The sequence below is a fragment of the Stegodyphus dumicola genome, chromosome 5 (assembly GCF_044657685.1).
Source record: "Stegodyphus dumicola isolate Sdum_Otavi_A_Nest chromosome 5, ASM4465768v1".
In the NCBI taxonomy this organism is placed as follows: Eukaryota; Metazoa; Arthropoda; class Arachnida; order Araneae; family Eresidae; genus Stegodyphus; species Stegodyphus dumicola.
Genome location: NC_140772.1, coordinates 219,239,747 through 219,266,580, shown reverse-complemented (window position 1 = coordinate 219,266,580; position 26,834 = coordinate 219,239,747).

Here is a 26,834-nt window from a genome sequence, read left to right as displayed (position 1 = left end):
AGGTTAGGATAATTGACACAATATGTTATTGTCAAGATAATTCTGTTATTGATAGTGAGAAAACGTTGTTATTATTGCATTAAATTTAAGTCATGACGTAATACGTATATGTATTAACTTGAAATGTCAAGAGTTTTTGTTTTCTGGTTTGGTAACAAAAAGAGAGTATTTACGAATTGATTGTTGCTTAGAAAGAATGAACTGATTTTATTTAAACTGAAATGTTTTTATATCTTTTTTTTTCACTGCTAGTCTCTACATATAATAAAAGAAAGAGTCTGTCTGTGTGTCTTTCTTTCGTGTAGCGCATAAGCGAATAGATCCAGGGCAACGAAATTTGGTATATAAGTGCATCTAGACAAGAGACAGTGCACCTCGAAGCAATTGTTTTTCAAAATTCGAATCAGAGTTTTTTAAATTTTATCTTTTTTGATGAAATCCTATCATTTTAAATAGTTTCATTTTTTTAGAAATGTGTTTTTGGCAACAGTTTTTCATTCATTACTTTGGATACCGGACTGCTGACTGTTTTCTCTTGAAAATATGAGATTTATAGCTTATTTCATAGTAATTTTTTATATTATGTTTTAATTATATATAATTTTAATTATATAAAAAGTTTTGCATGTTTTTTTTAGGAAACAAAGTTCTTAACTTCTTTCATACCATTTGAATTCTTAAGATTTTGCAACGGGAAGTTGGTTAATTTAGTTATTAGGATAATTAATATTTGTTTTAAGGGATATTGCTTATTTCATTATAATTTTTTATATATAATAATTTTTTTGATAAAGTTGTTCTGCAGAGTAAAATTCTGAGCAGTTTTTAAATTTAATGTTTGGTGTTCCCTTTAGGCATTTTCCCAATACATTTAAAAGCCAGACGAAGGCTGGTTGCGTAGCGGCTAGAATATAATAAATGTCAAACACTAAAATAGCTTCGCTTTAAATGATTTAGAACAAATGTATCCGTAAACGTTTTAAATATTTTAACTAAGTGTCAAATTGATTATTAATGAATAAACTGAATATCATCTTTATTATAACTAAATTAGTTATTTTTATAGTTATCCTAAATTAAATTATTAACAATAAAAATATTCTAAACAAAGAATACAAAGAATTTGTACGTATTTTTAAATTTTTAATATGAAATTACAAATTTTTTGACAAAAATAATTTTCAAGTTTAATTTTTTGTCTAATGTAAGGTCGTCCTAGAAAACAGAGGAATGAGAAAAGTTTAATGTTTAACATATCTTCTATGAAATATCTTTGATTGATTTCGAAATTTAAGGTCAAATAAATAATAACTGCAAAGCTGATATCGGTAAATATTTAAAAATGTACAGCATGTTGTAGAAAACTCAATGCATTTACATTTCAGCATTTATACGATAAGTATACTTCAGCAGAAATTGTATTGGAAAAGTGAAAGAAAGAAAATACTCCAAGATTTTTAACTCTTGAACAGAAAGAAGGAAATTTTCATTTCTTATTTGTCTTCTTCCTTCTAGTCCTCAAATCGTCATTCTTTGATGCCCAAGGGAAATCTTGTCTTCAGTTAGGGAAACTTCAGTTAGAAAAGAAGCGAAATGCAGCAATTCAGACAACTAAGTTGAAGAGCCTTAGATTCACATTCTTTTGTTCGAATTTTAAATGTATCAGAGTTGAGGAACATCCTTCAAAGATGAAATTTCTCTTAAGTTTTATCACTTATTTATTCAGCGGAATGAAATATTTTTGCTTATTCTATAAAGGAAAGATCGTAATTTAAGCTTTTCTTAATATTGTATTAAAACACAAAAAGAAAAATGGCTGTACAGAACAGGGCTGATTTCTAAAATTAAAAGTTCCGGAGCCCAATGGAGGCTTTAAGGAAAAGTCAATAAAATAAATTCAGAAAATAATAAACTATATATAATTTAAATTATATATAGTGTAAAGACATCAAAATTAATAAATTGAATTAATGACAAATAACAAATAACAATACCTGAGCTTCATTTTATCTGGTGCTACGACTTGAATTTTGGTTTCACATTATAAGCAAGAATTGCTGGAGATAGGCACCGGCGGGCTGCAGCTGAACTTTTTGGAGATACTTCTCGTTTTCTGAAAATTCAAACGAGATCATTCAACAAGATCAAAACGAACATACCGCCCAACCGATATAGTGGTTGACGCTGACTGCCGAACCGAAGGGCCCGGGTTCGAATTCCAGAGAAGGCCCATGTTTGTAAATGTATAGTGTCTATGCGGTATGGGGACACTCCAAATATACGACTAGTAAAAAGTCCTTTCGAAGGTTGGTGGTAGAGGAAGAGGGATGAGAGACACTTAGACCCGTCCCTCCGGCGTGCTCTCTACCAAAATTGGGGGCGGAACCGGGCAATGTCGTACTGTCACCTGTGCTCAAGGCTATTACCAACGACAGGCGAAGTCTATCACTCCTTGCCAAGAAGAATTTCGTGGTCTTGTTCTGATGTCAAATAACAACAAACGAGAGATAGAGGTTTTACATTTTTCTTCATGGCTTTTAAAGTGGAATTACATATTCAGTGTTTAACACTCGAAATAAATATCTAGAAATATTTTAATAAATATTATCAAACGAGGTTAACTTAATATTAAATATGCATCTAATTTGATAATGTTTATTAAAATTTAAGAATGCAAAAATATTTAAAGGTTCTATTTCAAAAATAACGTCATATATGCACGTCCTTTACATTTTCTTTTTACTTAAGTCCACTCTGGAGTTTTAGGCCATGCGCTGTTTTGCTGTTTAATAAAAGGGAGAAAGATGCTCTTGATGTCAATGACTATTAATTCCGAAACCTCGCATAGCATAGAAAGAAAGATGCTGTTGATGTCAATGGGTTTATTATTACCGAAACCTCGTATAGCATAGGAAGAAATTTGCTCTTGATGTCAATGTCTATTAATTCCGAAACCTCGTACAGCATAGGTAGAAGGATGCTCTTTATGTCAATGTCTATTAATTCCGAAACCTCGTGCTATCCGGTCATAAAATCATTCTCTCAAAGTGGGCATATCGCAAAAGCCATTGTACCAGTTTTATTCAGACGCTACTATTACTACTTCTAAAACTAAGAAACATACTAATTAGTAACTCAATTTCCGAAATTAAATTTCTTTCATAGGAAGAGTTACTTTTTAAACTAATTGAAGAATTCTATAAAATGATAAGTGCATTGAAGTTTTACTATTTTCATTGGTGAATTACTCTAATAATTAAGTTTTGGATGAGGGGATGGGAAGAGGAAGTGATAAACATAATTGTTTGGGCATTAACAGTTCATGAATGTTCAGTGCTTTAATCATTTTTTTTAATACTCTGTAGCTACAATAAAATTTTCATATCCAGGTGATAGAGAGAACATTTACCATTTTCATTTCTGGATTATTATAATAATTAAGTTTTGGATGAGACAATAAAAGAAGGAAGTAATAAACATAATTATTTTGGTACTAGCAATTCATGAATTTTTCAGAGCTTTAATCATTTCTTTTTTAGTGCTCTATAGCTAAAATAAAATTTTCATATGTTTAAACCTTATATTTTGAAATTTTAGAAAAATATTTTTGAATAGAGGGTCATCTAGAGAGCGTCTGGATTATAAAAATACGTTACTCAAAGCTGTTACACATCAAAATGATTAGAAATTGCTGTGAAGAGTCTGAAGTTTACGTCAACTTCATAGGTATCTGTATCTATGGGATACATAAATGATCGCTACCATGATGCTTTACTGTAAGTGCTAAACCTCATATTTTATTTTTTTTAAGCGTAGAAAAGAAAAGAGTGGTCTGAGCTTAATGCAGTGAAACAAATGTTTTGGGCCAACTCCTGATGACACTAAAGTTTACTAACGAAGCAGGAGCTGTATTTGTGCATCTTATCCAACCAAGGAATGGAAAAATTTCTCTTATCATTTATGTTTCCCCCACACATTTATACAAATTCTGCCTTGTCATATTTTACCACTTGAACCAGTTTGATGTATTTAATAGTTTTGGAATGATACGCTTTTATAATGCTAAAATTCTTCTTTGATAATCTTCAATTAAGAAATCAAACTAATGTGAAAATATTGCTTTTCAATTAAGAAATCAAACTAATTTGAAAATATTGCTTTTCAGTCATAGGAATATTTAATAATGAAAAAAACATTTCTTTTGTCAGTCTTCTGTTGAGATCAATCTTTACTGCATTTCAAAAGAAGTTTTCTATTTATGGGTTATCCTACGATGCTTTAATACTAAACAAGTTATATTCCCATGATGCTGGAGCTTATCTTATTTGCATTGCCTAATCAGAGCAATTCCATGAATAATTTTTTTTTGAAAGGCGCGTTAGATTGCTTTGGCATGTGTCTTGAGCACCACATGGCATGGGTCTTGAGCACCATCATCTAGATGACTTTGCTCGCCCGCGTCCCTACTTGTGAGAACAGCACCGCACGAGTGGGGCCGAGGTCCCCCACCGCTCTTACCCTACCACCAAACCACTCGAGAGGACTTTGAGCTGGCCGTAGATTTGGAGTGATCCCATGTCTCGCAGATACTATACGCTTCATGTTTTTTCCAATTTTCAACCCCTACCCTAGCAAATGATACAGCAACCAGGAACACGAATCGCTACTCCGATCAGGGCGGTTACACACACACACACACATATATATATATATATTTACCATATGGAACGATATATATATATATATATATATATTTACCATATGGAACGATATATATATATATATTTACCATATGGAACGATATTGGATGCATAGCTTTTAGTTATGATTTTCTTAGTATCTTAGAATGTTTATTATTCATGGAAGGAGATAAATTACTGCAGGAGTAAAAGTTAATCAGGAAAATTTCATTCCCTTCTTTCAGAACTAAAGACTTGCGTCCCAAGTTGTGGTCAAATAAGTCAATCATTAACTCTTAACAACTTTTTCCTGAATAAGCATGAATTAGTGAAACAGCTATATTTATTTCTGCGTTACCATGTAGTGAAGATACCAACTAGTAATTCTTAGAAATTAATCAACACGTTTGGATATCTTAAAACAAACAAACTTCGTATCCTGATTCAATAGTAATAGGACAAAAAATGCGGCATGCTTTTAATTAAAAAGAAAAACGGCTTGTATATTGTAAACAAAGTATATTTATTTGAACAATTTTAGAAAATAAATTATGCTTATATATATGTATTAATTTATTGATTATTTCTGTCACATGTATTAATAAAATGGTGAAAATTCTACATGTTGTAAAAGACAGTTTTTCACATTTTAAAGTAAAATCTAACTGATTGTTTTTCTATCCATATTTCCTTACATTTATCATTATATTCTTGTGCCTGTTAATACCGTATTATAGTTTATAGTAACTCCTGTTTGCTACCGAAATCCTGACAAAGGGTACCTGAGTATTAGTTGAGAGGTTGAACTGAATTATCTTTACAATATGCAGTATGCTGTTTGCTCAAAGCATGTCGTTACACTCATGACTGTAATATGTGACGTATGACGTTTGATAATGAATCAAAATGACCTTGAGGGGACGTCGAACGATGCCGTTTAGTGCAAGAATCGATTATGCTGGAAGCCCTTCGTCAAGAAATTACAGAGACTTGTGCAGCAATCTGCTCTGACATGTTGATCTATGTTGTTCAAGCAACCGCTCAGTGCTGTGTAATCTGTCTGGCCGCTAATGACCGCTACTCTGACCATTTGAGAGCGCTAAGTAAATGTACAGGTACATGTACAAAAAATATTGTATTAAACCCTAACCTAACCAGTCATACATATGAGTACATTAACCTATAATTAAGTTCGGTACTAAGAGTAAAGAATTTTCTTTCGTTAATGGAAGTATACAATTTTCTGGAAAATACGGTATTTGAAAACATCTATTATTATCTGTTGATAAAACTGAATTAATAAAATATAAACTGATTTATAACACAAAATCTGCTTGTTATATAACTCCATAGCGTTGAATTAGGAATTTTAAGAAACTACAGCGAGTCCTCGAAACCACTTCATTCTACCAGGTTAGGTTTATATTTATGTGAATGGTATTTTGGGAAGCTATTTTGTATAATCTATGTTAATAAAATCTGTGCGCTTCTGTCTGTTTGTGACATCATCTCTTTCGGAACGGGGAGGAGTTTAGTTTCGAGAGAGGTATCTCCCGATTCCAAAAAAATTCGCGGGAAGCCATTTCGACCATTCTCATCTTCATACGACTTTAATCAGCCGAGATAGTAATTATGAAACTCTGAAAATGCTAATTTTTGCACTCCTTCTTGAGTGGCAACAGTCTCTCGCATAAGAGATAAAATTGCTTTATTTCGAAAAGTGTTGCCACCGCTCGCTTTCAAATCCGAGAGTTTGTTAGTAAAAAATTTGTAATTTTCACAAAATATGAAATAAAAATAGCCTTGCCAAACGTTTAAATATATTATTATTATGTAAGGTCATGTTCTGACGTTGAAGAAATCACGCGATCATGTCGACCTTGTCTGTATGTCGAAAATGTTTTGTTAGTGACAGCATTTTCAATAAATAGCTGCTGGTGGCATCTGTTTTGTTTCAGATTAGGATAATTGAAACGGTATGTTATTGCCACGTTAAAATCCCTTCATTGATATAGAGAAAAAGTTTTAATATTGCATTAAATTTAGGTCATGACGTCATACGTATACGTATTAACCTGATGTCTCAAAAGAATTTGTTTCCGCGTTTGGCAACAAAAACGTTATTAACGAATCGGTCACTGCTTGGAAAGAATGAAGTGATTTCATTCAATTTGAAATGTTTTCATACTTTCATACATTTTCTTTTCAAGCGTACAGAGAACTTATAAACTTTGATTTGGCCCCAGCCCGCTAGTGTTTTATTAATATTTATGATAATAAATCTCGTATATGAAATTTATTTCCTGGTAATGCTCAATGAATTAACTTGTATTAATTTTCTGTAGACCACTATCTCTATTTTATAAGCTTCATTTAACTTTTGCAAGAAACTGCAGCTGATGCAATTAAACAACTGCGTATGATATGCAAATTTTGCTTTTAATAAAATATCAGAACTTTATCGTCTCGCCATCTTCTAATTTTGCACAATGCTCCTTGGCTTTTAAGTACACTCTTCAGTAAGCATAGCCATTTCTGACAAAATCCTGCAGCAATAAGAGTCTCAGTGATGCTATTAACTGCTTTCTATTCAGCACTTTTAATGTATGGCTTTCTTGTATATATATCCCAGTAGCAGACAAGAGAAGCGAATTGACGGGGCTATTATAACCTTCATCCCGCAATTAAAGTAGGGCGGGATTGTCCTTAAAGGGGAAATATTTCTTGTTGGATGACTAGATTTGAGTGGATAAACGATCTTAAATTACTGCTAAAAATAGCAGACTGCAATTTAGAATGTCTGGTAATTGGGTGGAGGCTAGGCTGAGTTTAGTTTGTAACATCATGAATTGCTGTTTGAATTAAGTAGAGTAACAATTAAATGGCGTCAGTTCAGACATATGTAAACAGAATCAAAGTAGACTTAGAAAGAAAAACGAAACTTTTATCGAAGAATTGAGAATATGTGTACTGGAAATAAGGGGATATTTGATAAATAAATGCATTTCTTCAATTAGTTACGCAAATATTAAAACAAATAAAATATCGGTATTTTCACCTACCTTTATTTTAATTCAGTTATTTTTATGTTAGAAATTTTCCATCTCTTTGAAATAATTTTTACCTCTTCGAAAGATATGAAAAAGTATTCTGCATTTTTTCGAGGGTATTAGCATATTTTTAGAAAGCTTCTAAGACAGTTTAATAAATGTTCAAAGTAAAAGAACTTATCATTTAAGTCTTTCATCTGATTGTCATTTTCTTGAATTACAAAATCTGCATTTTGATTTTCACGATAAAAGGACTTTTCTTAAAATTTCCAGATATATTGTTTTTTATTCTTCTTTAACTGCCTTTCCAGAGTACATAAATCAAAATAGGTTTGCACGTAGCTCTTTTCAGCAGCTGAAAGGTAAAATACATTCATAGACATATAAGGTATTTCTCTGAGCATTCTTCTTAGATGCCTTCGTGGTTTAGTAGTCGGCACACTCTCACGCGTATTCGAGAGTCCGTGGTTTAAGACCCGGCGAGGGCATTGCTCATTTTTTATCTCTCCTGCTTCGAAATAACCTAATGTCTCTACAGTGGCGCCCGAACTAAAAAAGGTAGTGCATGATGATTTTTCACTACCAGGATTTGGCAATTGGCTCCGCTGATCCCCAGTCGCCCTTTAAAAGGGGGAGTATATAAGGTATTTATCCCGCTTTCTTATAAGGCCTTCGTGGTGTAATAGTCAGTAATTCACTATTCTACTGAGATTCAAATGTAAACAAATGGCGGATACGATTGATGCAGCTGATGGCAACGAAAAAGGGAGGTTCACAACTATCTGTTATAGCAGCCACATATGCGGAGTTTCAACGTTCTACGGCTACTCGTTCTTGAGTTATGCGAGATACATACATACATACGTACTTACACATGTACAGATGTCAAGAAAGAAATTTCTTTTGAATCTATTTTACAATCCTTTTTGGCAATAACAGGCTTTTATTCTGTCCGTACGTGCAGATGTAATGCAAAAACATCATTCAAATGGTTTCGAGAACAGCTGAAATGGATATTTTCTTTGAAATATGATACTCGAAATTGTTCAATGCTTCCTTTACTTCGTATAAGGGTGATCAGAAATCAGATGATAAATCATTGGAGAGAGGTGAAAATAGCAGCAATTTGCAGCACGTACGTGCAGATGTCACGAATAAATCTCTACTGAATCCATTTTACAGTCCGTTTTGGGAAAAAAGCGTCTTTAGTCTGTACGTACGTACAGATTTCACGCAAAAACATCGTTTAAATGGTTTCGAGAGCTGCTGAAATGGATATTTTCGTGTTTAAATATGATACTTGAAATTGTTCGAGATTACAACACTTCCTTTACTTCGTACAAGTAAAAATGCCAAAAGTAGAGAAAAAGATTTGAAGGAGTAAAAATGTTCATCAAAGAGAGGATTTTTGTCATTTACTCTAAAACATTTTGCACAAGAAAAAAATAACCCAGGAAATGAAAAAGAAATGCAGTCATTATTGAAACTTCATTATGCTAATAATTTGGATGAACTTAACTTCTAATATATTTTCACAATACCACTCAGTGCTTTTTAAAATTTTGGATTTCAAAATGGTTAAAATTTTTATTCGATTTGAAGCTCTAAAACATTCACTGAGATTCCATTATGGCATTTGTTAATTTAAAAATTATTTAGCATACTTACGTGTTCCTTTATTACATTCTTTGTATAATGTGGAAAACCATGGATCTTTAAAAGGGGAAAAAAAGTTAAACTATACTTTGAAACTTCTCATCCTTTTAAACTGTGCTTCCTTGCAGAAATAAGGAAGATCGATATTCCAATAATATCGACAATGAAACAGCAATGAAATTGCTATTTCTGATCGATAACTTTTACTAAATAAGTTAGTTACATATTCTCAAAGTACCTTAGTTTCAGGTGAAGGACTCGGTTTTTGTTGTAATAGAATTAATGGGGGAAATGAGAATAAAAGAAAATTTCTCCGTAATGCCTTAAGATCCTGAACGCTGATGAAATCGTAGTTCTTTTAGTTTTCTTAGAAAAATATCGATGTGTTTTTGGTGGTCCTTTAGTTGTTTATTTTGAAATATATTCTATTCATGACTTAAAGAAATTATTACATATTTTTTAATATTATTATTATTTGCATTGCATAAATAGCTTGGTTATCGATTTTTATTCTATAAATGAATAGCTAATTGGTCTTTGGTATTGACAGCAAAATTTACTGTTTTAAGATTTTTGCCTCTACTGGTACAATGTTACGAAAAGTTAAAAAATGATGCAAAGAGCACGAGAGAGCTAGAGAAACAACTGCGTCCTTAATTTATCTGTTTAGCAAAGCATTCCTTGGAAGCGAATTTTGGTGGAATTTAACACAGAATTGCGCAGAAATAAAATCAAAAGCAATATGACGTTTTGCAAGGAGTTGAAAATCAGCTGGAAGCGGAAACACTGTAATTTTACTAAACGTTTTGTAGAGACATTAGGTTACTTTAGAAGCAAGAGACGTGAAAAATAAGCAATGCCCTCGCCGGGACTCGAACCTCGGGCCTATCGAATACGCGCCGAGTGTGCTGACCGCTACACCATGAAGGCATGCTAAGAAGGCTGGAGAAATTCCTTATATATTCCCTCTTTAAATGGATGCCTGAGGATTAGGGGAGACCCAATCGCCAAATTCTGGTGGTGAAAAATCATCATTCACCACCTTTTAGTTTCGGTGCCACTATAGAGACATTAGATACTTTCTGAGACCAGGAGATGTGAAAAATGAGCAATGCCCTCGCCAAGATTCGAAACTCGGACCTCTCCAATACGCGCCGAGTGTGCTGACCGCTACACCTCGAAGGTACGCTAAGAAGGCGGGAGAAATATCTTATAGTTTAAATGGTTTATTTCATGTCTCCACATATTTAGTGTCAAAATCGCACTGTAAGAATCTGGGCACATATCTTTGGTGAATTTGTCCCGACAGTTTACAAAATATTGCAGCCCTTAGGTTATGATTGTTCGTGACACAACAGGTGTTTGCTGTTACCAGAAGCATTTCAATGAACTCTTGATTATGGTTGAACAGTAAAGCTTTAGATACTAATAAAATGCACAATACACACAAAAGAAAAAATACACAAATAAATAAAAGTATACTATAAAATAACACACTATAGATACAGAAATGTATACACATGATAAGAAACATACGTTTAAAGACTTATAAGGTAGTATTTGTATTTCCTTCCTCCTTTCCGCATGCCTTCGAGGTGTAATTGGAAGCCTTCTCAATGCGTATTCGAGAGGTCCAGGTTCGAGTCCCGGGGAGAGCATTTGCATATTTTTCAAGTTTCATATTTCAAAATAGCATAATAATGACTTTACAGTGGCGCCCGAACAAAAAGTTAGTGGATAATATTTCGTCTCCACCAGGATTTGGAGATTGGATCCTCTCATCCCCAGTTTCCATTTAAAAGGGGGAGTATATGAGATATTAGCAGAAGTAGTATTAGTATGAACGGCTGCTGGCCCCATTCCACCTGGCCGGCAGCCGGCCATATGACTGAAAGGAGTATGTATGGCATTTTCTCCCTCCTTTCAGAGTGCGTTTGTGGTGTAACGGTAGCACATTCAGTAGTTCCAGATTCGAGTCAGCAAGGTCTCCAGCATAAAAAAAAAAAAAAAACCCTTATGACTCTACAGCCTTTTTTTGTGAATATCTACGAACATCTACGCATTATGACATTGGTGTTCCTTTATAGATTAATACCCTTTAAACTTTGGATTTAAAATACACATTTAAATATTTGCAGTACATTAGATGGGCATTTGTCAAGTTCGAAGTGTCCTAAAATGTTCTTAGCGCTGCATGCATGTCTGAATATAAAAATACATTGAAGATATTTAAAAAACAATTGCATATTGACGCATATATTACTTATTGATGCATACTTGCATACTTGAAAAAACATTTAACAGCTGATATTTGTCATGCACCTTTACACTGACACTTTAATCCTAATATATTTACTTGAGTGCATTTTTACATTATTATTACTTAACCCACTGATAGCTTGAAGTTACTAAAAAGACACTTTTATATTTTCATACTGAGTAATTATATACTGTGCGTATATTATACACCCATGTAAATTTATATATTTGAGCTTACTTTGAGCATTACTTTCCCTATATATACTATATTGATTACGCAGCGAGGCACAGATCATCACCATACTCTGCAAGCTGATCTTGGTAATCTTCGTAACCAGATACAGTTTCTTAATCTAAAACTTACACTGCTTTTATATTTACTCTGCTGCAGAATTTTAAACAAGCTTCTCTTATTATAGAGCAATTTCTTAAGCTCAAAACTTTCTTGTTTCAGGCAGTAATTTTTAGGTAAAAGACAGTAACTTTCAAACTACCGTCTTACCCAGAACCTAAACAAACAAATATGCTCGTAGATAACAACCAACCTTATATTAAAAAAAAATGTATTTGTAAAGTTTGGTATTCTTTGCTACCATAAATTAAATCCAAAGTCATAACAGACTAACTAGTTAAGTCCTAACTTTGTATAGATTTTGTTAGGAAACGAACTGAATGGCTTTGCTGACTGCCACAGCTTTTGCCTAGAGTTGCTGTCTTATGAGTGTTTGTGTTTATTAATATAGTATATCATCTCTTCGCTTCAGGAAAAGTGAGTAGCCCGCTTTGTTATCAATACTCTATACCAATTTAAATGTAACTGTTCTACAATAAAATGTACTTTAATGTACCATTCGTATGCTATATGAAGTATTATACATAATTTTATTATTGGCTCCTCAAATGATTCACGAGAAAATACATAATACGAATTTTATAATACAAAATACGAATTTGTTACGAATAATGAAGCAGGAAATGTTATGAAGTAGCTTAAATATTAACACATGCTCTCAATTTCGAATGTAAAAAGAAGAAGAATTAAGAAAACTATAAAACTGCTTCTTCCCTTGGAGCCGCCGGACCACATGCAGACATTTAAACAGTCACTTAAGTACTTTGGGTGTAAAATAGAGGAACTTTACACCAAACGTCGGTGAGTTACACCCAAAGTCGCTGAAGTAATTCGAAAACTTCGGAGTGCAAAGCGGAAGAAGTGAAAGGACAGGACCAATTAAGAAGATTGTTAAAGTTCATAAGATAGGACCATTAAGACAACCTAGGCACCTATGCGAAGCAACCTCACAAAGGCGCCCAAAGCTCAGTTTTTCTCATCTTTATGAGGAAAAAATAGAATTGTTAGAAGTCATAGGTCAAATTAGAGTAAGTCCTTGTGCACTTGGCCAAAATTCAGCAGAATTCAGAAAATAACATTCATTCCGCATGAGAGTTTCGTTCCGATTAAAAATTCAGTTTCTTCAGGAAAACTTATAAAAATCTGTATGATTCTCAAATATTGAATATTAGCTGGTGTCGTATCGAAAAGAAAAATGCAAAGGATCATGTTCTCTTTAGTAGTATATGCTCTACTAGATCCTACTAAGAAACCTGGCGACTTCTCCCACAGGCGTAAGACAACCAAGGGCACAGGCGTAAGAAGTGTAAAAATAACCCTCTATTATTATTCAAACTCTGAATATAAAAGACACGTACTTAGAATAACACCAACAACTTGCGGTGGAACTTATGAATCGTTAGACAATAAATTCAAAGCTAAAGAGTAGCGCTGGACTAACACTTTGAATTGAGAGTAACTAGGTTGAATCAAGAACCTACCAGGCGTGATAATTATTTAAATATTCAAAAAGGCGTATCAGCAACTCCGCGTAACAGCAAAGACAGACTCGTAACGTGCTCTCAAAATAAACTCTTAAGGTTCACTTATTTAACCCTCAGAGCGGCGCAGGATTTCAAATCTGTCCTGATGACCGGTATTTAAACAGTAATTATTAACCCGGGAGCACGCGCGCCAAAATTACGAAAACGAGAAGGCGCGCTGAGTATGTCATACCCGAGAGCAATAAACACGTTTTAAATTACATCAATAATATAAATATGAGTATAAATGTGGATAAACATAAATAGCAATGAACTTTAGAATATTTTAAAGAATATACACTCATGTCCATACATTAAGGATAATGAAAAATCAGGAAAAGGAAGAGTTAGAAGCAAAACAAATTTGACTTATTTGTAAAGCTTATTTATTAAACAAAAGGTAAAGAGCAAAAAAAGATGCTATATGTTTGATATTATTAAAAAAATTAGCGATTTTTTCTCCCTGGAGCAAGTTACAAAAAGAGAACCTATTTACAAAAAACCAATATTACGTGGTTGGTATGAATGTTAATACATTGTATGTTTCCCAGACGATGCAATACAGTCCATCCAACGCCTAGGCATGCTGAGTATCAAATTATCAATCTGATCTTGGGGGATATTACACCACTCAAAAAGCAGTGCTCTCCGAAGTTCCGGTAGACATGTAGGAGGAGGTTGACGGGTTGCAACTCGTCGGCCAAGCATGTCCCACACGTGTTCTACTGGATTCAAGTCCGGTGAGAATGCTGGCCAGTCCATACGGGTGATAACCTCCGATTGAAGGCATTCGCTTACGATGTTTGCACGGTGAGGACGGGCGTTGTCATCCATAAACACAAATTGTGCGCAGATGGCGCCCCGAAACAGACGTACATGTTGTTCCAGAATTACGTCCCGATAAATTTGGCTTGTCATGGTTCCAATTTGAACATGCAGGTCAGTTCTGGAACCCAGAATAATTCCACCCCAAACGAGCAGTCCTGCACCACCGTAATGGTGTCTTTCAATTATGTTTTCTTGGTGGTAACGTGTCCCTGGAGCTCTCCATATGAAATTCCGAGAATCAGACTGCAAGCTAAACCGGGACTCGTCGGAAAACCTCACACAAGCCCACTGTTGCGGTGTCCACAATGCATGCTCCCTACTCAGGCTAACCGCAGGCGACAAAGAGTTACAGTAAGTGGAACTCATCTGACAGGTCTACGAGCATATAGACCAATCTGCCCTAAGCGTTTGTACACGGTCTACCTTGAAATTGTCGTGCCAGTGGCTGAAGAGAGCTGACGAGACAGGTCTGAGGCTGTGCTCCGCCTGTTTCTTTTGGCAGTAACTGCCAAATACGGTCCTCATTCGGCTTTGTAAATCTGGGCGACCTGTGCTGTAACGTCTACTCAAATTACCATCATCTTGGAATCATTGCCAAATCCTCGAGATGACACTCTGGGCAATTCCAAGTTCGTCTGATACTTCCAGTTGGGTACGCCCACATTCCAGACGGCTGATAATTCTACCACGTAAAAAATCATCCAAATGCGTCCTTTGTGTCATAACTATTCGGTTATTGCACTGAAATGCTTATAAAGCGCCTGCGAACAATTTTACTTCTTTGCCTGTATTCCTTATATATCACTCTCTTACACTCTCGTCATTGTGACGTACCATCGGTGTCATCTGGTTACTTCCTGAAATTTGCATATGATTCTTGAAGATATGTGTAGTGATTTTACAGGTGATATATTGATTTTAGAGTTCGATTTCCGCGTGACTCCGAATTATCCTTAATTTATGGACATGAGTGTAATAAATGAAGTACTTAACATACAATTATTTTGCACATCTCTGGCAGACTGAACACATATGCTCTATACAAATACTGATATTACATTTCTCGCACAGAAACCGCGTCTTTCTGTCCTTGTTTTTAGGACACTCAGTGTATCTTCTGTAAACGTTTTTCATCTTTTTTGATGGTGGCTCTATGTTGCAATCTCCTGAAATTATTTTTTCATTTAGTTTCAAAGGGAGCATGATTTGCTGCCGCTGTTGAATTGAGTAATCTTCCACTTTCGAATAACCAGGATTTCCTAGAGTTTTAAAAGATAATGCTTTTAGAACTAGTCCTAACATTAATTTGGAATTTGTTTTTCTTCCATACCAAGCCATTTTTACCAACATAATTTTCATCATTTCATTGATCTTTCTAATTCACTATCTAATTCAGTGTTTGTATCATTGTATGTTGATGAATTATAATTGCTGTTGTGTTCTTCATCTATTAATTCTTCCTCCTCATCTCTATACGTTTCACCATCTGTTGAAATGGTTTCTAGCATATTCCTCAACCTTTTCCATTTCTTTATCATAACTTCGCCATGATGACTAACTAAGAAAGTGAGGGTGAAAATCTGAGAGGCTCGCGGGTGTCACATATCCAAACGGTACAATTCCTAGAAAAGTATTCGAAGAATCACTCCACGGATTTCGCAGTTTCATGAATGTGACCTTGAATTCAGCTACAAAAGGTTTCGTCCATTTTCAGGAAAGGGCTTTTGAGATAAGGGACAAAGAATATGCCCCCCCCCGGGTATGAGATACCCGACGCGCGTGCTCGCGGGTTAATCGAATTTACATAATTACTTATTTTAGTCTCTATTTCCATAAACTTACACTCATTAACCCGGCGGAAGTCGCACCAAGAAAAGTTACTAGAGTGGGCGCGTGGGGTATCACATACCCCAATATTTAAAATGCAATAAAAATAGTATTATTTAGTTTTAAAACTGTTTTTTTTTGTCGTGTAGTATAAATAAGTGAATAATAATTGGGTTTCAAAAAATTAATTTCCGAAATAACTTAAAGTTAAAATTAAGATAAATGAAAATAATAAACATCATGCCTCTAAGTTTCATTGCATATCTAATACACCATGCTTATTTTATTTCTTCACACTTTGAACGAAATACATTCATGTGTTCTTGGCACAATGTTTTCACATTTTAAACATTGCGTTCACGTTCTTCTGTCCTTGGTGCGAGGGCAAAAAATTTAACACATCTTTCATACTTAGTTGTTTCGAATTTCATGTATTCGTTTTAATTCTTCATCGAAACTTCTGCTTTTGTTTTGCATGCAGTACGTCAATTTCTTGGAAAAGTATTAACCTCTGATCTTTGTTCAATACTTTTTTTCATTAATTGTAATGCAAAGCCCTTCAAAAACAGACTTCTGTTTCTTGTTGGTGGATTAGCAGTTGAATGTAATATAATTCAAGCATTTATTACAGCAACATTAAGTACAGGAAAGAAAATTACCATTAGCCACCTCCTTGTTATTCTGGCAATTGAATAACTGGATGACATTTCATCCCTCATATCCACTGCTCCTTTAGTCATATTATTAAAACATATAATTCCTGACGTTTTATTTTCTCCAATAGTATCATCTATAGTATGATCGTTATATAATGTTGAAAGCATGAGAACAGTTTTTCCTTTTTTAGAAACATCAGGAATTAATGTTTTATCTTTTTCGAAACCAAAACATTGTAGAAAATATTCTTAGTTTCATCTTCAGTTTCCGAAATGCAATCTTCATCGCTTTCAAATATTTCTAATAAATCTCACATGCGTTGCATCTCCAGTTCATAGGGACTCACTCTTTTTACCATAATGCAGTTAGAAATTTTTTAAGAATTTAATGTAAAGTACTTTAAAATCACTCGCGAGTAAAAATATTTACTGTTACACTCTAGAAATAAATTTTTGAACTAAATATTCAGTCAGAAAAACACTTACACGGACAGGCGCGTGGGGTGTGTCATACCCCAGTTCCAACAACATACCGATAAATCGTTTTCTAAAACACACAGGCAAAGAAAAATCGGTTCTGAAAGTCAACCACAACTAGAAACTCAGCTAGGGAAAGCAGCACAGAATTTCAGTTTCACAAGTTAGGAATATTCCAATTTTATGTAGGGTTGGGGTATGATACACCCCACGCGCCTTCCCGCGGGTTAAGATGATATTTACATCATTAAAGAAAGTAACAAAGCCAAATATCTTAAATTATAAGCTAATATAACCCAAGTAACAACACTTCTCATGACCGGATAAAGCTGGTCATGGCGCTCAGAGTCACTCCGCTTAGCTTTAAATTTGCATCCTGGCGAGGAAATGCGAGGGGAACTTGAGGAGTTCAGAAAAGATAATAAAAATTTGAATAATTGGCTAAGGGAAACCTTACAGAGTTAGTATTAAAGAGCATTTATTGAAATAATAACTGCGAATTCAAGTGAAACATAACATGTTAATGACATTAGTTTCGGAAGAAACTGAAAAGTATAAGAGTAACTTATCACCGTATTGTATTAATCTTACTATACAGAAATTAAATGATTGCTGATAAATTTGAACTCATACCACAAAGCAGCGTGCTGTTAACCAAATAAGGACGTTCAGCTACATCCAATAAAGAAGCTCTGAATTTATGCTAAAATGATCACGATGCAATCACAATGAAAAGATGCTTTGCGAACGAAAGCTTTATTCCAGAGTTACCACATCTTGATCCGGTGAATTACTGAAGTGGTAAAGAACAATTTAAAATTAAAGAAAATATATTGCCATTTCAGAAGAAAACTGAAATGTTCTAATGCTCAAATAAAGCTCCTGGAAGGCATTTCAGTGAAGATATTTAATGATATAAAATACGGGCTCTCATAACAAAAGCATCTGTACGAAATAACAATTTTCGATCCAGAGAATGCATCACTGGCATGCGAAATCTCTTTTCCGCCTGAAAGACAATGAAGTTGATATCACTGCCAAAGACATCCAGGGAAAGTAAATCTAATTAAAACAAGTGAAATGCAATGCTGATTTTAACAGCACGTGCGTTGACGTTATTTCGATAATACGGATGGCAACAAAAGAGTGCGCAATAAGCTCGTTCTTTAGAGAGCCATCCAGTGTTTGTTATTCTGTGTCCATGTTGTGACAAAAGAAGCACAATTCCCTGTTTTGTTTGTGCAAATGAGTTTGTGAAAAGATAATTGATAATGAATTTTCTTTTCGCTACTTCTTGCTAATCTTATTAAGCCTTCACTTCGAAAAGAGGGCAGAGGAGAATAAACAAACACATAATTTATTTAGTGGCGTGAAATTCTGTTGTCTTGCAATTTATTAGCAATGTGGCTAAATTTGGAAGAGCAGCACATCCTTACGCAGAATGCTCAAATGGAAAATAAATAAAACTAATTTTGAAAATGAATACATAGCCGAAATCTTTTGAAATTCGTAATTTTTAAAAGCATTTTCTGAAATATTAAGCACTTTTGTTTGCTTATGAGTGCTTAATATTGCAAATAAAATACTAAAACTGCAACTTTCATATTCATCTGTAGGTACGTCGTTCCTTACAAGAATTAAAATTTAGAATAAAAGCATTTTGAAATTTTATCAGAAATGGAGTAGAAATTCCTCAAAATTAGCATAAAAGATGCTATTTTCATTTTATTTTTGAGCAATTCTATTTAAATTAACATTAACAACATAATTGCAAAGTTTCAAGCTCCGTCACTGGACAGATATATAACAGATAATAATTAGAAGATACTGTGTAATAGATCTTTCAGTAATGTTAAACTGGAAGGATATAGAAAGAACGTAAATTTTAAGCAAAAAATCTGATGTGTACACCACATGGCTTCCGTGTAAGGAATATTAAAATATACGCATTTTTTCCTGGATTTCATTTAAATTTATTTCCTCAAATTTCATTAGAGATAGATTTCTCATTCAATTAATTCAGTTCTCACTTCGTAAAAGTACATAAAACCTCAAAATATTTTTATTAAAAATTGAAAGCTATACAAAAACATAAAATACCAAACAAAGTTAAAACAATCAAAAAAATTGTTACAATTAAAATTAGAGTTTCTACTCAAAAAAGCAATTCGGGCAACGGGCAAGACGGCAGATTTTTTGGTGCACAAAACTGAATGCTTACTTTTGGCCCCCCTCGCCAAAAAGACACAGAAGGAGCAGAAACTGACTTAATTCTCTATTTTGCTAAGTTTCAAATGTAAATAAATATGGCTGCTAGGGTAAAAAAATTAGCTTTGCCACAATTAAACAACTTTTAAATTTGTAGGGTTTATATTTATTTTAACTAACATTTATTTTAAGTTTAACCTATCTTTCCTGTCAAGCCTTACTTTCCCCTGGAATTGCCAATGCCAGAGTATATAAATTTTAGTAGAACGCGCAAGGATTCAAATTGTCAGCGGAAGTAATCTGAGTTAAATAGAAGGAAACGAGTTCGAAAGTGTGCTTTCTTGCTTCACGAGCGTGGAGGTGGCTAGTTAGAAATTGAAGAACCACGCTTTTCGGCCTGTGTGCTTGCCTCGGCAGATTATTAAGCTTTCAACGTAATATTCAGAAGTTTGCTGAATTATCAGCGGTATTTTAGAACGCGGTGAGGTTAGTTACGTTTAGAGAGCCTCGTAGTTAGTCGCTTGTTACTATTCTTTCTTTAGTTTCTTATTTTTATTTTACCGCCGGGTCGGCGTAGTTTGTGAGCGTCAAGAGCCCGCATTTGTAATTTCTAAAGTTGAATAAAAAGGAATTTAAACCCTTCTCAAAACTTTGTCTACTTTCCAGTTCTCAGCAGTCACCACTATTGTTGCGTGCAGGTTGGAAGCGCGCAACATTACATTGGCGCCCGAACACTTGTCGAACTGAAATGGCCGAAAATTGGATGGAAGTTGCTGGACAACAACAAGAAATGGCAAGCCAATTGGAAGGATTTGGATACCTGGTCCAGACGATGAGAGCGTCAATCAAGCCAAACGTCAATTTCGACGGAAAAAATCCGGTGGCGATATTTCTAGAAGGCCTAAAAAATCCCTTCCAGCTCTACCCTGTACCTGAAAGACAAAAAGTTGCCATCGCCACGTCTGCACTAAGAGGAGAGGCCTCGCTATCGTGGAAGAATATAGGCAAATTTTTATTAGGGGAATTCGGAGGCTAGACATATACATTTGAAAATTTCAAAAAATCGTTATTAAAGGCTTTCCCCATAGTGAAAGACCGAGCAAGGCTAGAAGCCGAACTATATAGTTTTTATCAACGGAATATAGAAGAGTTGACGGACTTTATTCTTCGAAAAATTAAGCTGACGGATATGCTGTATGGGAAGAAACCCGACGCGGAGATTATTCAAATAATCTTACCAAGATTGTTACCTGCTGGTCAAGACTACTTCGAAATTAGAAACCCAAGCACATTGCAGGAGCTCTTCGAATTGGCGGTCAAGTTTCAAAATCGCAGAATAGCGGGAAAAGCTAGAGGGGCATCGTATTCTCAAAGTATCCGAAGGCAATCTTCAAATGAGCAGACCAGAAATGCAAACCGCTCTTATGGGGGAAAGAGCTATCAAGCTAACTCATCGAAGCTCGAAGGTCAAGGCCCAAAAAGGAAATTTGAATACAACCGTCCGCGTACCCAGAAGGCAGAAGTTGAAAGGAAAGCTTTAAACGAGTAGAGGGGCCTGTGAAAGGGAGGGTCCAGACCCCGGAAGTTTTGAAAAAACCCTCAAGAAGACACTTAAATACGGTCACCGTAAAGAACTCACAGTTACCAATTATACAAGTCCTGGTTGGCGATGTACCAGTAGAAGCCCTCATCGATACAGGAGCAGAAGGTAATTTTATGAGTGATATTTTTTTTAAGAAGAACTTTTGTGCAAACACTTATTGACCAGGCGGTTAAAAGCTCGGATACGGCAAGAAATAGACAAAAATTATATTATGATAGAAAACGCCGTGAAGCAGATTTTAAAGTTGGGGATAAAGTATTGAAGCGGAAATTTTCTTTATCAAGTGCCCCAGACAAATTTACTGCAAAGTTAGCTCCAAAATTTGAAGGCCCCTATGTAATTCAGGAAATCAAGGGAGTCGTATTGTACCTTAAAAACGAGAGAGGGGAAATCGCTAAAGGAAGTCCCGACCAGGTGAAAAAATATTATAATCAAAATGATTTTGAAATCTTTAAAAGTTTCTTGCAGGACTCAAGCGTAAAAGAAGTAGAAAGTACAGAAGTAACGTCACCCGTTCCACCACCCAAGAAGCAGAGAACTGAAGAGAAACCTAGCCCTTCTACAAGTCATGCGACGGTACCGAAAAGAAGAAATGAAAACGGTCAGACTCCAGCATTTAAGAAATACAAGAAAGCAAAGCCGCCGCGTAAAGAAACTTTGGCAAAGAGGAAAACACCACTTACAACGTATCGCAGTAGAAATTCTACATCGAGGAGAACGCTTCCACGGCCAGAGTGTCAGGTGCAAACAAGGCCGCCGTTCCCGAGAACGAAAAGACAGCAGGAGGAACGAAAAGACCACCACCAACAGAAGAAATTCAAGCATGATTCCAGACCGGAGGACGCCAAGACCAGCCGTCCAGGGGCGAAACGGAAAAGACAGCAACCCGACGACTACCACTCCAAGAGCCCAGCATGCAGAGGGCGAAAATGAAAAAGCAACGTGGACGACACTCGAAGGACCCTAAGGAGGCGACTGACGTCTATGAAACCTATAACGTGGGAGCAGTTCTGCCAGAAGAGGATGTCGGAGTTCCAATCATCGAAAACTCAAAGATAAGTTAAAATCTTCTTTAAAATTTTTTTCTTTTGTTCCCAAATGCTATGCGTAAATACGAAGTTTTATGTTTTGACGGAAGTCAATGTGTCTCGGTTGAGACTTAGTTTTGTTTTACTTTATTTAGCTAAGGCAAAAGTATTATTTTCTTTAAGTATAAAATCTAAGAACAAGCAGTTTCTGTTGGTCGAAAGACTAATTCTGTTATGTTAAAGCCAAAATTTGGCCGAAGATAAGAATAACTTCGTATTCTTGTATTAATAAGAACTTTAGTTTCAGTGCCGCCAGCTTGGCGAAGAATGAGTAAAGTAAAAATTTATTTTTCTCTTATTCATTTTATGGTAAATTGTAAAAATCATATGTATTAGAATTTTGTAAATATACATAAATACTTGAAAGTTATGTAAAAGTAGAATTTAGTCTAGAAGCATAAAATTTTAGGTGCTAAAAGTAAATGCTCAAAAGCAATGAATTCAAATTTAAGTATTAAACGGTGGATAAAGTCATGCTTTAGAGCGAAAGCCTGCATGTCTAAAGATGAATGAGGGGGAATTTAGAATGAATGTGTTTTGTAGGGTTCTCCACCTACACTTGAATTTTAAGAATGTTAAAGTAGCTCATCGAGTTATAGAATGTCGAGTAAGGTGTGTCTATTTGGTTGTTGAATTCTAACAAATCATTGTGGTTAGGGGAAGTGTTGCAATACTAAAACACGAATATTCCCGTTTGACACCACACATGGTGGAGAGCAGGGGTAAAGTTAAATTCATGTTTGAATACTTGAATGAATGTGAATTAAGCAGTAACTAAGGAAAATAAATCGTTCAAAAACAAAAACTTATTCAGTGTCAAGAAAGTGTAAATTATAATGTATTTAGAAAGATACTGATACTTATTCCTTCCAGATGCTGGAAGGAAGAGAACACATTGATTGCTGAAGTCCAGGAAAGGTTGCTGTAAGAAGAGAGAATTAAATAAGTATCTACAGAAATTTATTCTACTTTTTGTGAGATAAAAGATTTTTTTTTATGTAAACGAGGCTCTTAAAAGTTAGTTTAGAATTGTAGAAACCTTTCAACAGGTCGTTTGTAGGACCTGCTTCCAAGTTTTCAAATTCTGGCAGCGGCAAATGTAGGGTTTATATTTTTTTTAACTAACATTTATTTTAAGTTTAAACTATCTTTCCTGTCAAGTCTTACTTTCCCCTGGAATTGCCAATGCCAGAGTACGTAAATTTTAGTAGAACGCGCAAGGATTCAAATTGTCAGCGGAAGTAATCTGAGTAAAATAGAAGGGAAACGAGTTCGAAAGTGTGCTTTCTTGCTTCACGAGCAGAGAGGTGGCTAGTTAGAAATTGAAGAACCACGCGTTTCGGCCTGTGTGCTTGCCTCGGCAGATTATTAATCTTTCAACGTAATATTCAGAAGTTTGCTGAATTATTAGCGGTATCTTAGAATGCGGTGAGGTTAGTTACGTTTAGAGAGCCTCGTAGTTAGTCACTTGTTACTATTCTTTCTTTAGTTTCTTATTTTTATTTTACCGCCGGGTCGGCGTAGTCTGTGAGCGTCAAGAGCACGCATTTGTAATTTCTAAAGTTGAATAAAAAGGGATTTAAACCCTTCTCAAAACTTTGTCTACTTTCCAGTTCTCAGCAGTCACCACTATTGTTGCGTGCAGGTTGGAAGCGCGCAACATTACAAATTGTTGATAATTCTACAACGATTGCATGCAGACTAACTAAAGGCTTAAAAACCTTAACCGGAAGATAAGAAGAGCATAACTCAATCATTTTTAAAGTAAAAAATTCCCAATTTAGCAACATATGAGAATAAAAAACTTAGCTCATTTAGCCGAGTAACAGAGTGGGCATATATATACTTATATACTTTTGTAACCAAAAGTGGAGGTGCACAACTGTTATAGGAGTCCCTATATTCAAACTTTCATCGTTCTGAGGCTACTCGTTTTCGACTTATGCGAGATACATACGTACAGACGCGACGAAAAAATCTCTTCTGAATCCATTTTATATTCTTTTGGGGAAAAGAGTCCTATATTCTGTCCTTACGTACAGATGTCACGCAAAAACATCGTTAAATTGCATTTGATAGCGGTCAAAATGGATATTTTCGTTGAAATATGTTTCCTGAATTTTTTGCAATTACAATACTTCCTTTACTTTGTACAAGGGAGTAAAAGAACAACTGAAGATTTTGTTGTATAATTTTTTATTTGCAATCAGTTATTGCTTCCGTTCACCTGATTTATTGCTTATGAAGAACAGACGCCTATTCGTCGTTTTTTAATCATTTATTCTACTCAATGAATGCGTAAAAAAGTATTTTCAGATTTGCAAGTGTTTGAAAACCTCATACTAAACAGTATTTCAAAGTAATTTACTAGAATAAAGTTCAAACGCACGTAAACGCTGTTTTATAAATACGTCAAATGCATTTACACGCTAGTCTGTTTTTAAATGAATACATAAACATAAAAATATATATATATATAGTCAAGCAGCTTTGTTTGCAATGCGAAAACTCCTAAAGCAGCGATTCAACCTTTTGACTACCGTGCGATCTAAACAAAAATTCAAAACCTTTAGTACCAGCACTACAAAGTACTAGTACCACCACCACTCTTGAACAAAGCTCAGATCGCAGAAATTCACGAGTGTTAGAGAAGAAACTCAATCGGGATGTTGGGGGTTTTAATTTTTAAATTTCGTAGTTAAAAATACTTTGCTTCATTGCGTACGGCCTATTTTTCTCCTGCGTACCACGAATGGTACGCATACCATCGGTTGGGAACACTTGTCCTAAAGCGTTTTTAATCATTTATGATTCAAAATATTTTGGAAGTTTTGTTCCTGACCATACAAAATAACTCATTTACTAAAGACAGAAATTAGATACTAATAATTACAGTGCATTAAAGTAAATTATTTCCTATTCTTACACTTTTATTCATAACATTTTCATTCTTCAGTTATAAAGTACATGTACCCATAAAATAAAAATAATACTCATAACATAAATGTTAATACCCAACATGTATGCTAAGCGATAGTTCATGTTTCAATAAGGCTTCCGACTAAAGACGAATTATTAATAATTAATCCTGTACATTAAATTAAAGTTTAAAAGCGTTTTTGACCTCCATGTCAATCAAATGTCAACTGTACAATGAAGTCGATTTTTCAGGATTTTTTTTGATAAACAACAACAGCGGCAACAATAAAAGTCTACTTTAATTTTTCTCAAATATTGCGTTCTAAAAGGATCATTATTTTCTTCAGCAACTCATGAAAGAAATGAAATGAGGCATGATCAGAACAAGCAGTTTAATCAAGCGACTAATGTAAAGCTTTGTACTAAAACATCTAAATTACGTGTTTAAGAAGAAATACCTCTTACGCTTGGACAAATTCATCGATTTCAGGTTGAAGATTTCCCGAAGAATCATTAATTTGTCCTCCAGTGTTAGCAAACGATAAAAAATATAATTTCCAAGCATTCTGGAAAAGATTGTTTTTATTATCTGTTATGAACGATTGAAAAGCATTTAAGATTTTATACAGGAAATAAGTACGTTAAAGGTTGGATATTAAAGTATTTCAAAATTAAATATAAAGAGACGATGATATAATTTAAAGTGGAAACTGCGTAATCTATTCTGCCTCCAATCCAAATACATATAATTCTGAAATATTGGAATGGAAGAAAAGGATCTTCAGTATCAGAAAAGTTCAGAATTTCTTTCAATAGTCTAATTATGACAACGTTTTTAATATTTTTTTTTCTTATTCCTAAATAAGCGTGAAGCTACAAATGCAGAACTATGCGGTATTTGTTTAGGAAGTTCATATTGGAAATCGTTTATTTATATTTAAGATTTTTTCAGCTAATTTTCTACTTACTTGTGAAATTCTGGAACTCCAGTTTAATTACATAAAGTTCTTTAAAAAGGTTTCAATTAAGTCATTTAAATATTTTAATACGTAAGTACAAAATGAATATTTATGTATGTGTAATTAAAACGTTTCTCTCATTTGCTGTAAAGATAAACATAATCCCTTTATTGAGAATTCGGCTTTACTCACAATAATAGCTTTTGACTGCAAGGCCTTTATATACATTTAGTTTCTGCCTTGCAATCTTACCTTCCACACATAACTTATATAAAATTATTTAATTTATTTGTTGCAAAATGCTGCTATTTTCACACCACTCCAATTACATATCATCTAATGTCGTGCTCTTTAATAACTGATATGTATCAAATATTTGTAGATGTTGATTTTTAACGGCGTTTGCTGTTGATGCGTAGTGTATATCCGTATGACATTTTAATGCATTTTAAAAATGGACGTCAGTTTATCCATTCTACTGGCTGCAGTTATAAAGGTTATAGAGTTATAAAGTTATAAGGCTGTGTTACAAAGGTTATAGAGTTATAAAGTTATAAGGCTGTGTTACAAAGATTAAAAAATTATATGTCCTCTGTCCAACGTCACAAAATATTAAGCAGTATAAACTTGTAGAAATGTTTTTTTTTTCATACTAAATTTAAATTATGAGTTGAACAAATCAGTGTATTTAGCTTGGTTATTTTTTGTCAAATAAAGGCTTGCACTGATATGTGTAGTTTAGTCATATTG